The 12842-nt window shown below is 41.8% G+C and overlaps 1 protein-coding gene across 3 annotated transcripts in view; it reads left to right on the top strand.

Moving 5' to 3' along the window:
* Window positions 1–12842, top strand: part of PEBP4 (phosphatidylethanolamine binding protein 4) — a gene marked incomplete at its 5' end in the record, with an annotated part of 251895 nt that overhangs the window by 201704 nt on the left and 37349 nt on the right. The window lies entirely within an intron of this gene.

Here is a 12842-nt window from a genome sequence, read left to right as displayed (position 1 = left end):
ACCAAATGGTGTCATTAAGAAATATTAATGTGGTCATCAATGAGCATTAAGAGCCATGGCAGCCCATCAGTGTCCATTAGCTTAACTCACGTTAGAGGAGAGCAGTGGCTGTGCAGCAATATGTGAATCTCTATCAGCAGTTACAGCTGAGTAGCCTCCCAGCAGACAACATGTTGACAGTGCTATTAAAGTAAAATTTGCTCATCCTAGGTGGCATTGATGTGTCGCAGCCCAGCCCAACTCCCTACCACAACTCTCTTGTGCATTTAGCCATTTCAGAGAGCGCCGGGGAAATAAAGCAGCTTTTGAAGCTTCACATAGGTTGACACCTCCCTTTGGTGAATCTGCTTCTTTGGCCCCATTATATAATACATTTTGCGTCAACAGGCCAGAACAGGACACAGATGGAGACATTTGTACACATATTGGAACATGCAACAAGAATGTATAGTGTTACGTGTTTGCTTCTTCCTGATGAGGTAATTGCCTGGGTGATGAGCCATTAAAAGAACAAAGGGAAGGGGGCTCTGTGCCAGATGACAAATGGGTGGGCCCCTCCTTCAACTCTTAAATATTTAGAAGGACAAAACCTGAGTTGGACAGTGGGAGTAGCTGTTATGTGAGCCAGAAGCTGGAAGGACAGCTGCCGTCTGGAAAGGCAGAGAGTGTCATGACTACTTTCTGCTGGAATCCAAGGCTACATCTATGGGAGAAACAAGACCCTTTTGTGGTATTAATGCTGTGAGCCCCTCCAGCGCAGGCTCAGGTTGTATATATGTGTAAATAAACCATAAATCCTAAAGACACCACAGTCTCTGCCATGCCTCATTTCCAAAAGGAAACATGAATCCTGACCTAGAACCCTTGAAATTTCACACCACTTGGACAAAAAAAATTTTTATTGTTGCACACCACCAAAATTTCCAAGATGACAGCAGCTTAGATTGCTGCTTGGGTCCTTTAGAGTTCTTGGTTGAATGCATTTCATAATAAATCTAGTTTATTGGTAACCAATTTTTCGCTACTTTTTGATGTTTCTCATTACAAGAGTTAATCTAAACCAGTCAAAAAATTTAATTCTCTGTAGTGGTCTTTCAGGTATTGTTTAAATATATTCCAATCTTTACTAAAAAAAAAATTCACTTGACTTCCGGGTTGGCGCCATCGCCGAATGGCGGATTCCCTCCGAGCTCCGGAGGGAGTCTGCTCGACAGGGGTCGGGTTCTGCCGCGCCGGTGACGCGAGGACCCTCAAAAACCACGGGCGAGGATGCTCGTGGACCTGGTGACTCGGCGGGCACCGTTAGCGCCCTCCCGACCCGCGAAGGAGCCTTTTTAAAGGCTACGGAACGGGGGACGGGGAGCGGCGCAGTGCTGTGAGTCTACTGCTTCCCCTGCCGAGAGAAGCCGCATGCCATTCGTTGGAGAGCGCTGACTTCTTCCTTTGAAAATTTGGACTAAAAATTAAGAACAACAACCCGTGAGTAATTTGGAAACTGGATTTAAAAATTTCCTTTTTTGTGGATTCGGCACGAGCGGGGGAGGTGCAAAGAGGAAGTCCGTCTCCCCCCCCCCCCCCCATTGTAAACATTTCAAAGCAAGGATTTGACAGATAAGGTCGAGAGAAGAGTCTTTTTTTCTTTTTTGGATAAAAGTTATTAATTCCACGGATTTAAAAGTATAAGTTACTGTGCTGGAGGATAAGAGCTTATTTTCTGATCAACTGCCACCCTTCCCGGGACCGGGAGTGATCCGCGAGAGGAGCCTGCTGAGGAGATACAGAAGATTTTGACAGCTGTCAAATTAGCTGTCAAAGTCGGAAAAAATAGAAAGCTTTGGTTTAGCCGGTTATATTGTTACAAGTTGTTGAAAATAAAGAAGGACTGAAACAAATTAACTTGACTTTTGGATTGGAAGTGAAAGGAATACTAAATAACCAGAATCCCTCTAGAGGGGGTTCAGGGACATTACAAGAATGGAAATAGGTCGGAAAATACTGGCTGACTTGGATGAGGTTGCTTTTCTCATGGGAAAGTTGCGAAAGATGTACAAGCAAGGTCATGTTTTGTCTACAAGTGCTACAAATTTGAAGTCAACAGCAAATGTATCTACTGAGCTTGATGTACAAAATCCAGGCAGCTGGACAAGAAAAGAAACTAGAGAAAACTGAGGAAGAGGAGGAAGAGGAGGAAGAGATATACGCTGAACAGGAGGAGCAGAAAGGAGGGGCTGCAATGCTACAGAAGGCAAATGAGAGCCGGAGGCCTGTCAAGATGGATATAAAAGAAAATAAGGATTGGAAGAGGAAAACTTGGTTTGAACTTAGAAATGAGGAATGGAAAGACCTTCTTTTGTGGGGATCTGAAGATCTATGGACTATTAATTTGATCAAGGTGGAAGCTGGAGCTCTTGGGACATTTGGATCTAAGAAACAGGATTTGAGCTCCACCTTTAAACAAGGAGGCCCGGCTGGAAGGAACATGGATATTATAGAGAGAGTGCCCCTCCGAGACTGGGTGTTAAATACAAGGGACTTTCAAAGAAGCCGGCAGAAAGGGACTGAGAGAGATTTAAGGGCCTTGGACGTGAGGTTGCCAGGCTGATAATAGATGGACTAACGGATTATGGTTTTGGGATTGAAACCAGGGAAGGGAGGGTGGGGTTTGGAAATCCAAAGGGGGCGTGATTTTTTCTATTTTGTGTTTAATTCTGTGTTGCTATTAGTATAAGAATGGGGAATTCGTAGAAGGGAAACAGGGCCGACCTTAGAAAAAGTTTTTTACAAATGATTGAGGTATACAAGTTAAAAGTTGATATATAAATTGAACTAAATATAATAATGAATTAAGGTTAAAAATTTAATATAAATAAATATAATAACAAATTAAGGTTAAAAAATTAGGGATAAGAACTTGTTGGAGAAATATTTGGACTTGGAATACAAGAAGGGGAGGTGAGGGGAAGTCGCGGAAAAAAGTTATTGAAAATGGGATTGTAAAGGATTAATTTCCCCCCTCTTTTTTTCCTTTTTGTTTTTTGTATTATTCAAAACTCTAATAAATATTATTTTTTAAAAAAATTAAAAAATTCACTTGATCCCTTATCTGTCCTGTCAGTTTATCCATCTCAGCATATTCCATAAGTTAAATCAGCCAATCTTTTTTTGATGGTATCGTCTCACTTTTCCAATTCTGTGTAATTCTGTGGTAGCGTACATAAATAATTTCTTTAACTTTCTTGGAGTCTCCCTCCTGATAATCCCTAAAAGAAATGCCTCAGGGTTTTTTGGGAAATGAAATTTTGAACATCTTTTTCAACTCATTATAGACTGAATCCCAAAATTCTCTCATTCTTATACAGGTCCACCAGACATGGTACATCCCACCACCTCCTTACATTTCCAACATTGGTCTGAATTATTTTTATACATTATCGCTAATTTCCTCGGGTGTTATATACCAGCGATAGAATACCTTCATGTAGTTTTCCTTAACTGAATAACATGCTGTGAACTTAAGATCTTCCCTCCACAATTTTTGCCATTCTGAGAGTTGTATGTTATGACCTAAATCTCTTGCCCAGTTTACTATGGCTGATTTTACCTCCTTGTCCTTCACTGACCATTCTAATAAGATTTTATACATTTTGGACAATGTTTTCTCATCGTTATATATCAATTCTCTTTTGAACTTTGGTAGTTCTTTGTTAAAGCCTCTTGGTTTGTCTTGTTTGAATAAGTCGTGCATTTGATGGTACTGTAACCCATTGTTGACTCTACTTTTTATTCCTTCAAAAATTTTGAGTTTTAATTGGTTGCCTTCTTCACAAAGAATTTCTTTATATGTAACCCAATCATTCATCATGTTGACCTTTTTTTACAGTCATGGCTTCTGTTGGTAACAACTACCTTTTGTTCCAGGATACCCTTGTTTTTTATCCAGACAGAGTACAGAGATCTTATTACATGATTTGTAAAGTCTCTGTGGGCTCTCACCTTGTCGTAGCATAAGTAAGCATGCCAGCCAAAATGATTATTAAAGCCCTCTAGATCTAATATCAGTATTTTTCAATACTAGCCATTCCTTGATCCAAGAAAGGCATGCGGCTTCATAATACAACTCAAGATTTGGCAGTGCAAAGCCTCCTCTTTCTCTACTGTCTGTCAAAAGTTTATAACTTATTCTTGGCCTCTTGCCTTGCCAAATGAATCTTGTTATATCTTTCTGCCAGGTCTTAAAATGTCTTGCACTGTCCACTACTGGGATGGCTTAGAATAAGAAAAGTATTTTAGGCAACACATTCATTTTTACTGTGGAGAGCCTACCCCAAAATGATAATCCTAACCTGTCCCATATTTCCAAGTTTCTTTTTATCTCTTGCCCACCGCTGTCCCTCAGTGGGCTCAAACCACCAACCTTCTGCTTAACAGCCAAACACACTGACTCAATAGCAGCCATGCTAAGCCTGCCATCATTTTCTGAAACTCTATTCTTACACAGATTTTGGAGAAAGGGTAATTCGCTGCAGGTTAATTCCATCTGGCCATTAATCCAACACTTACTGCACAACACTTTTCACAGGGGAAACAAATGCCAATTCTGATTTCCACCAGCAATATCTTCACAAGGCAAATCCACTTACCAGTACTTAGTTTAATTGTCAATGACCATTCATTCTGGAGTGGGCCTTAGATAAGCAACATCTGTGTTGGCTGTTCAGGGAGCAGAGTACCACAAGATTACTATGGTTTTAAGCTTTAGTTAAGCCTATCCAACTCTCCCAATAGATTTGTACCACCATGGATGCAAACTATGCATGAGCTAGGACTTCTAAAGCATGTCAAAATCTTATACACACACTTACCTGGAAGTAAATCCCATTAAACTCAGTTGGGCATACTTCTGAGTAGACAGGATTGCACTGCAAGTCTTCTCTTTCTTAGCAATATATGTAGAGTAAGAAGAACATAGTGCTCATCTTTTGCTGTGCACTATGTACAGCCAGATTTGAGGGGAATAAAACCCATGTTTTTGTTTTGTTTTGTGTTTTGTTTTGGAGTGCTTTTTTCCTTAAAAAAATGTTTAAGGGTACTCTCATTTTAACTCAAGAAAATCAACATTTTATAGTTCAAATCAGGAAAAACAAACAAACAAATAAATACCAATCACTGTGCTAGATTCCAACTCCTACTTCACACATTAAACGCCTGCTTCCATCTGAGACTCAGGAAACACTGTGACAGCAAATGAGGCCGCCATCGGGGGTAGCAACAGAACTGACGATTCACCGTGCTAAAGAAGAAATAAAAAAAATAAAAAAAATTAGTTTCTTCTCCCGTTAGATTCACAAAATGTTTAGGGGTATGCATACCCCTGTGACCCCTCAGAAAAAAGCACTTGCTTTCATAATCCAAATCTTCAAATACCCAAATTTCCAAAAGTGCTGTGCTTTCAGAACAGCCAAGTGTGTTATGCTGAGTAAGTAAGTAAAGAGAGATTCAGAACAACAGGACAGGACAGAATTGGTGTACAACACCAGCAGATTAGAAAAGTGGTAATTTATTCCCTTTGCACATCTTTTGCACTACAGATGGCAGGTGTCCTTTATTTTAAAACACGTACTTTATTTCAAAGGCTGTTTCACAAAACACAAGGCAACAAAATTCCCCTTATTCGATGAAAAGGTAAAAGGGTTTGGGTTTTTCAATTCAAAAAGCTTTGGGTGTGTGGTAGAGGGAAATAAAATTATCTCCTCACAGAACACTAAGGATCATTGAGATAATGTATGTGAAGTGCTTTGAGCACGGTGAAGCTTTGTATAAATGCTTAGGTATTACTGCAGTAGAGTTCAATAAAAAGGTTAGACAAATTCATTATATGCATCAAATAGCTGTTGCTATTAACAAAATGCTTGGGACATACTTCCTGAGCTGAGGCTCCAATACTTTGGCCACCTCATGAGAAGAGAAGAGAAGAGAGAGAAGAGAAGAGAAGAGAAGAGAAGAGAAGAGAAGAGAAGAGAAGAGAAGACTCCCTGGAAAAGACCCTGATGTTGGGAAAGATGGAGGGCACAAGGAGAAGGGGATGACAGAGGACAAGATGGTTGGATAGTGTTCTTGAAGCTACCAGCATGAGTCTGACCAAACTGCGGGAGGCAGTGGAAGACAGGAGGGCCTGGCGTGCTCTGGTCCATGGGGTCACGAAGAGTTGGACACGACTAAATGACTAAACAACAACAACATGTTGTTATCTATGCACTATTTAGTTATTAGAATATGTCTGTTCTGCCATTCTTACACAAAAGAAATCCAAGGTTAATTAGGATAAACAATCAGGATATAAAAGATTGTACAAATAGATTTTTTTTAAAAAAAATCTAATAACAAGAAACAAAACTTTAAAACGTAAAACTAGTAGCAGAGACATTATTCTAAGATAGCTGACTACAGGAACAATATTGTTTGCTTTGTGTGGTTTTTCTGAGACATCAATCTAATACATCTTTTTCAAAATAAATAATCTGTTCCCTACAATCTGAATTAAACCAGGCATGGACATCAAGACCGTCAGGTACCTTGCAGCCAATTAGACTCAATGCTTTTGAGGCATTTGACAAGGTGCCCCATGATATTCTTGTAAAGAAGCTGGTAAAATGCGGTCTTGACTATGCTACCACTCAGTGGATTTGTAACTGGCTGGCTGACCGAACCCAAAGGGTGCTCATCAATGGTTCCTCTTCATCCTGGAGAAGAGTGACTAGTGGGGTGCCACAGGGTTCTGTCTTGGGCCCGGTCTTATTCAACATCTTTATCAACGACTTGGATGATGGACTCAAGGGCATCCTGATCAAATTTGCAGATGACACCAAACTGGGAGGGGTGGCTAACACCCCAGAGGACAGGATCACACTTCAAAACGACCTTGACAGATTAGAGAACTGGGCAAAAGCAAACAAGATGAATTTTAACAGGGAGAAATGTAAAGTATTGCACTTGGGCAAAAAAAATGAGAGGCACAAATACAAGATGGGTGACACCTGGCTTGAGAGCAGTACATGTGAAAAGGATCTAGGAGTCTTGGTTGACCACAAACTTGACATGAGCCAACAGTGTGACGTGGCAGCTAAAAAAGCCAATGCAATTCTGCGCTGCATCAATAGGAGCATAGCATCTAGATCAAGGGAAGTAATAGTGCCACTGTATTCTGCTCTGGTCAGACCTCACCTGGAGTACTGTGTCCAGTTCTGGGCACCACAATTCAAGAAGGACATTGACAAACTGGAACGTGTCCAGAGGAGGGCAACCAAAATGGTCAAAGGCCTGGAAACGCTGCCTTATGAGGAATGGCTAAGGGAGCTGGGCATGTTTAGCCTGGAGAAGAGGAGGTTAAGGGGTGATATGATAGCCATGTTCAAATATATAAAAGGATGTCACATAGAGGAGGGAGAAAGGTTGTTTTCTGCTGCTCCAGAGAAGCGGACACGGAGCAATGGATCCAAACTACAAGAAAGAAGATTCCACCTAAACATTAGGAAGAACTTCCTGACAGTAAGAGCTGTTCGACAGTGGATTTGCTGCCAAGGAGTGTGGTGGAGTCTCCTCCTTTGGAGGTCTTTAAGCAGAGGCTTGACAGCCATATGTCAGGAGTGCTCTGATGGTGTTTCCTGCTTGGCAGGGGGTTGGACTTGATGGCCCTTGTGGTCTCTTCCAACTCTAGGATTCTATTCTATGATTCTTTTATTTCCATTTTGGGTCCATGTGCCACAAGCATGAATTCGAGTAGTAGACCGTGGTACCCTCAGGGAATACCTAGTATAGGTTAGTCATTTACCTTTGGGGGGAAATTAAATGATTTACTTTTGTATTTAGGGGTTCTGTTTATTGTTGTACTGAGGTGTTAATCAGCACATTCAAGGAAACAGCAGAAGCCAGCAACTCCCGTGCCAAAGGCAGAAGCAAACACCAGGAAGCTATTTTCAAAGGAGGCGGGTTCTGCCTGACTCCATCTTCCACCGGCCCATGAGCTTGGCAGGCAAAGGAAAGTGATTTATTCCTCCTGATAAATGGGAAAAAGTGGATGAAAAGATTAAATCATCTCTCCTTGCACTCACAGAAATGTGCTGCTGACCCCATGCTCTGGCAGGGTCAGGAGGAGTCAGCAATGAGGGGCTAGAAAGCCTCGCAGTGGGCGGGCAGTTTGCAGTCGGTAATTGAAGTGGAATGAGGAAATGCTCTGTGCCGTTGCTGGGACCCCGTCTGTCCAGAAGATGGTTGCTGGTCCCTTTAGTTTCCTTGCTGGGTGGGAGAGGGAGGCATCCTCGATTCTTAGTGACTTAGTATTCAAACAAGGACCATTAAGCTAATAAAAAAGTCAAAAGGCTTCTGGTTACTGATATGATTCCCAGTTATGAATTGGGGTCATGGAAGTTTGCCAAAAAGTTAAGGGAAGAGCAGTAGCTAAGTGGTGGAGCACATGGCTTTGCAGGCAGAAAGAGTGCAGGTTCAATCTCCAAATAAGGAGCCCAACTAGACATGACACTATTCACACAATTAACAGCTGTGTGAATCCTCTGGACTGGGGTCAGGATTAGGAGCACAACAGGAGGCAAACAGTTAAGTTCCCCCATTTTTCCCCTCTGCTAAAGATAGAATGCAGACTGTGGAGGTGGGGAGCCCCCCCCCCCATTTACTTTGGTGGGGTGGTATCCATGCAATTGGTGATTTCATGAATGGTGTCATATCTATGATGGGCCTTTGGACCCCTGTCTTAAACAGGAGTCTAGTGTAGACTAAGGTAGATAAACCAATGGATGTCATGGCTAAAAGTCCAATGTAGTAACCACCACATCATGCTTTGCTAGTTCAGTAATCTATTTTTGTCACCTGATACTAATAAAGTGGGAATTCTGCTATTGTGCTGCTGATCTTTAATCTATTTTGACTGTTCTTTGTGCTATGGCATGGGACTCTGAGGGTGTGGCTATAAGGGCTCCTGCATTTCATAAATTACCACTACAGCACTGGCTATTGGATCAAGATGCCTTTGGCCTGATCCAGCAGGGCTTTACTTAAATTCTTAACCTCCACCTGCAGGCCATAACATAGTATTTGAATTGACCTGGCAAATGTGTCTCAACTTCTACAAGATGTGATAGAACTGATTCCCAGAAAGGAGAACCAAATCACAGAGAGGCTCGAGTCATCTATACAGGGGCTATAGAGTCATCTTGTAGAAGTTGAAAAGTTATTACTAGCCATCATAGAGCACAATATGCCATCTCTACGTGTGTTACTATTACACTGAATTTTACACAGTCTGAACTGTGAGGAAAAAGTGAAGCTGAACAGGGAAATACAGCATAAGAGGAGGATGTCTTGTTCATGGTGTTGTGCAGATTCCCAGTAAAAATTGAGTGAACAAAGTGTTGCTATTCCACAATAAATGCCCAGTTCATGATGGGGGGGGGGGGAGACTTAATTCCAATTGTTTTTGGAACCCAACATTCTCAGTTATTTGAAACAGTAATCAATATGCATCTTCAAATGCTAACAACTGCTGTTCTTGGAGCAGGTCAGACCTGAAATGTATTAGTGGTTCAGAGGTGTGTGGGTATGACTGGATTAACAGGGGATGTTGCAAAGCAGAATTGAGTGGGAGGGGGAAATAAGAGTACAGTAGCAACAGATGTGGCAGGAAATTACACAGAAACATTTGGCACACAATGCATGCAAGCGCTGCTTTGTATTACTGCCTTATTCCTTATTGTATTACTACCTTGTTCCTTATGTCTCATTACTGTTAGCTTCCTTAACCTATTTCTGTACTTACTTGCTACCTAATTATTCAACAGCAGTTAAATTATTGTTAAACAGCTGCTGATTTATTTAAAAAAATATTATTTTTTAGATTACCCTATAGCCCAATCAGGAGATTTTAGAAATGTGTCTATTTGCATTATACTTCATTGTAGTACAGTACATGTTATCACTTTAAATAGTATCAGAAGCTTATGGCTTTGCCTGCCAGAACATCTAGGTCTGTACCACAATCAGTACTACTTTAGGACTGAAAAAATGGAGCAAGTACTTTGTGAGGGAACCAAAACACTGGAAACAGACCAATAACACTTTGGTTCTCTAAATTTCTCATTTTAAAAAATCTTAAATTCAGTTCTCTACATTTCTATACCAATTTGTGATTTGAAAATAACCCTCATTAAAATTCATCAGCATTTTAGTACAGATTTCTCCCCAAAAAACACACCTTTGTACGCAGTTTTCACATTTTTGCAATCAATATCCCCATAGATAATGATTTCTTGTATCTTGTTATTCTTCCGAGTTCCTCAAACTCAGAACTTGAACCATTACCATAACAGGAAAATTTTAAAGCTCTATTGATTAAATCAGTACAGCATTCCAACATGGGTCTGCAGGTTACAAACAGCTAAAGCACAACTAAGCACTGTGATATATGGCCAGGCTTAGCTAAGACCCTGGTTCACCATTTGTCATGTGCCCTATACATGCCAGGCATAGAGTAGGACAGGCATAGATATTCGCACAGGTTACATCAGGACTGGGCAAGCAACTGGGTCCTTCTCCTCCATAGAGGCTGGGCAGGCATGGTTTGCTCACATTGGTGCTGTCGCCGCCACCGCCTTGGAGATGGAGATGTAGTCAGCTGAGCTGGAACACTAACAAGATTTATTCCCAGATGCCTTCTCTGAAGGGGAGGGCTCTTCACTGATAGGGGAAGTGTCAGGGACTGGACAGACAAAGAGGAGTGGTGGAGACAGCCTCCCCAGGAGCCTTCCAGAGAGGAGGAAGGGGCAGATAGTATAGATCTATAGGACTGGTTTGCCACTGGGCATAACGAAGAAGAAGAAGGAAGGAAGGAAGGAAGGAAGGAAGGAAGGAAGGAAGGAAGGAAGGAAGGAAGGAAGGAAGGAAGAAAGAAAGAAAGAAAGAAAGAAAGAAAGAAAGAAAGAAAGAAGTTGGGAAATAATGGGAGAGGAGGAGCAGGAACCAGATAGTATGGACAGGCCAAGCCTGAGCAGCAGTTGAATGACACGCTGTCATTGGAGTCTCCCAGAACCCGTACCCTCCTCCAAAACCAGGCGTTCATTGTAGTCGTAAGCTGCCTTATAATGGATCGGACCATTGCTCTGTCTAGCTCAGTATTGCCTACAGTCTACACTGATGGGCTGTAGTTCTCCAGGGTCTACATAAAGTCTACTTTGATTACACTGTACATTTGACACATCTTGAATTTTCTCTCACATTAACAGCGTTCATATGTGACACACAAAAACATGAGAGATCAAATACACATTTTAGCATCACATATGAAATTCCCCACTGAATTTGCTAGAACTTTGTTGATGAACATATAGAAATATGGAAGTGGGCCTTGTAAGGTTTGCAGGCATTTTGCTCATACTGTACCTGCTGTCTGTGTGCCAGCTGATGTGCTTTCTAAAACTGCAGTGACCTTTTTGCCATTGCGAAGATATTAATTAGCTACTGCCTGAATACCTGTGCACACAATGGTGTCAGGGCTTTAAAAGCCAGCTTTTGTAGCCCTCTTAGTAACCTGTTGCCCAGATAACAGGTCCAGTGCGATCAGTCTGTCAGTTCCTCTGTGGCACAGTGACAGCACAGCCTGTGATTCAGGGGAACTCTACAATGTGTTGGGCTGCCATATACAAGGCTATGACACTTTAAATATAAATTAGCAAGCAAACTACAGCTCCCACCAGTACATTTGCCCTCCCCGTCATTTCTGCTTCGATTAGACACAAAACAATGTGTCAAGTGGATTTTTTTGAGGGGGAAACAAAGTTAAAGAATGCTAAGTAAACTTGAAGAAACTTCTGTTGCAACAACCAGACAAGAGTTTGTAGCGAATTATTATATCCTCTGTTTTGTATAAAGCAGCTAAAAATAACATTTATTCTCCTGGTATGAAAGGTTTTCATCAAAGGTTGTAGCGGTTATTTGCCACAGCTAAAATTTCCAGTTGAAAGTAGTCAGACTGCTGTTCCCTAGTTCTGCAACCCCTCATGGCTAGGAGTGGAGAGATATAACAGAGATATAACAGGTTAGGGATGGCAGCCATGAAACCTCATTTACAGGGAAGAACTGACCAATGAGGTGGAAGCAATGGGAACCTTGGGAGGAAGCATAGGCACCAACTCCTAGGGGTTCGGCTCCCTTCACACACACACACACACCCAGTAAAATACCATTGCCATTAAAATGGTGTGCATGCATATGGGGCAGGGCTAACACCCCCCCCACACACACACACCAGTATTTACCGTATTTTTCTCTCTATAACATGCACCAGACCATAACACGCACATAGTTTTTAGAGGAGGAAAACAAGAAAAAAAATATTCTAAACGAAATAGTGGATATATGATTTTTGTGGTTCATGCTGTGGCCACAGACATGTGATCTGACAGTGAGTTTGGAGTAGCCCAATGCAAAAATCCTGAGGATCCATGTGGATCCATGCTTTGTAACCACAGAGGAGGGAAGGAAAGGGAACCATGGATCCTCTGCTCACGACTGCAGCAGATCCCCCCTGCCACCCGCAGGCATTCGCTCCATAACACGCACAGATATTTCCCCTTACTTTCTAGGAGGAAAAAAGTGAGTGTTATGGTGCAAAAATTACGGTAATTCAAGTTGGCATCCCTGGGAGGAAGTGGCCTGCAAGCAGTAGGACTGTCCATTTTATTGGTTTTGCTTTCAGCATGTGTCAGGAGACGAGGACCTCTAGCCCAGAGATCAATTTGCTGGCTCTGGATGAGTTATTTTGGCTTCTGGCTGGTGTG

The sequence above is a fragment of the Podarcis liolepis genome (assembly GCF_965112155.1).
Source record: "Podarcis liolepis genome assembly, chromosome: 16".
In the NCBI taxonomy this organism is placed as follows: Eukaryota; Metazoa; Chordata; class Lepidosauria; order Squamata; family Lacertidae; genus Podarcis; species Podarcis liolepis.
Note: the sequence above shows the minus strand (reverse complement) of the source record. Positions and strands in the feature narration are given on the sequence as shown.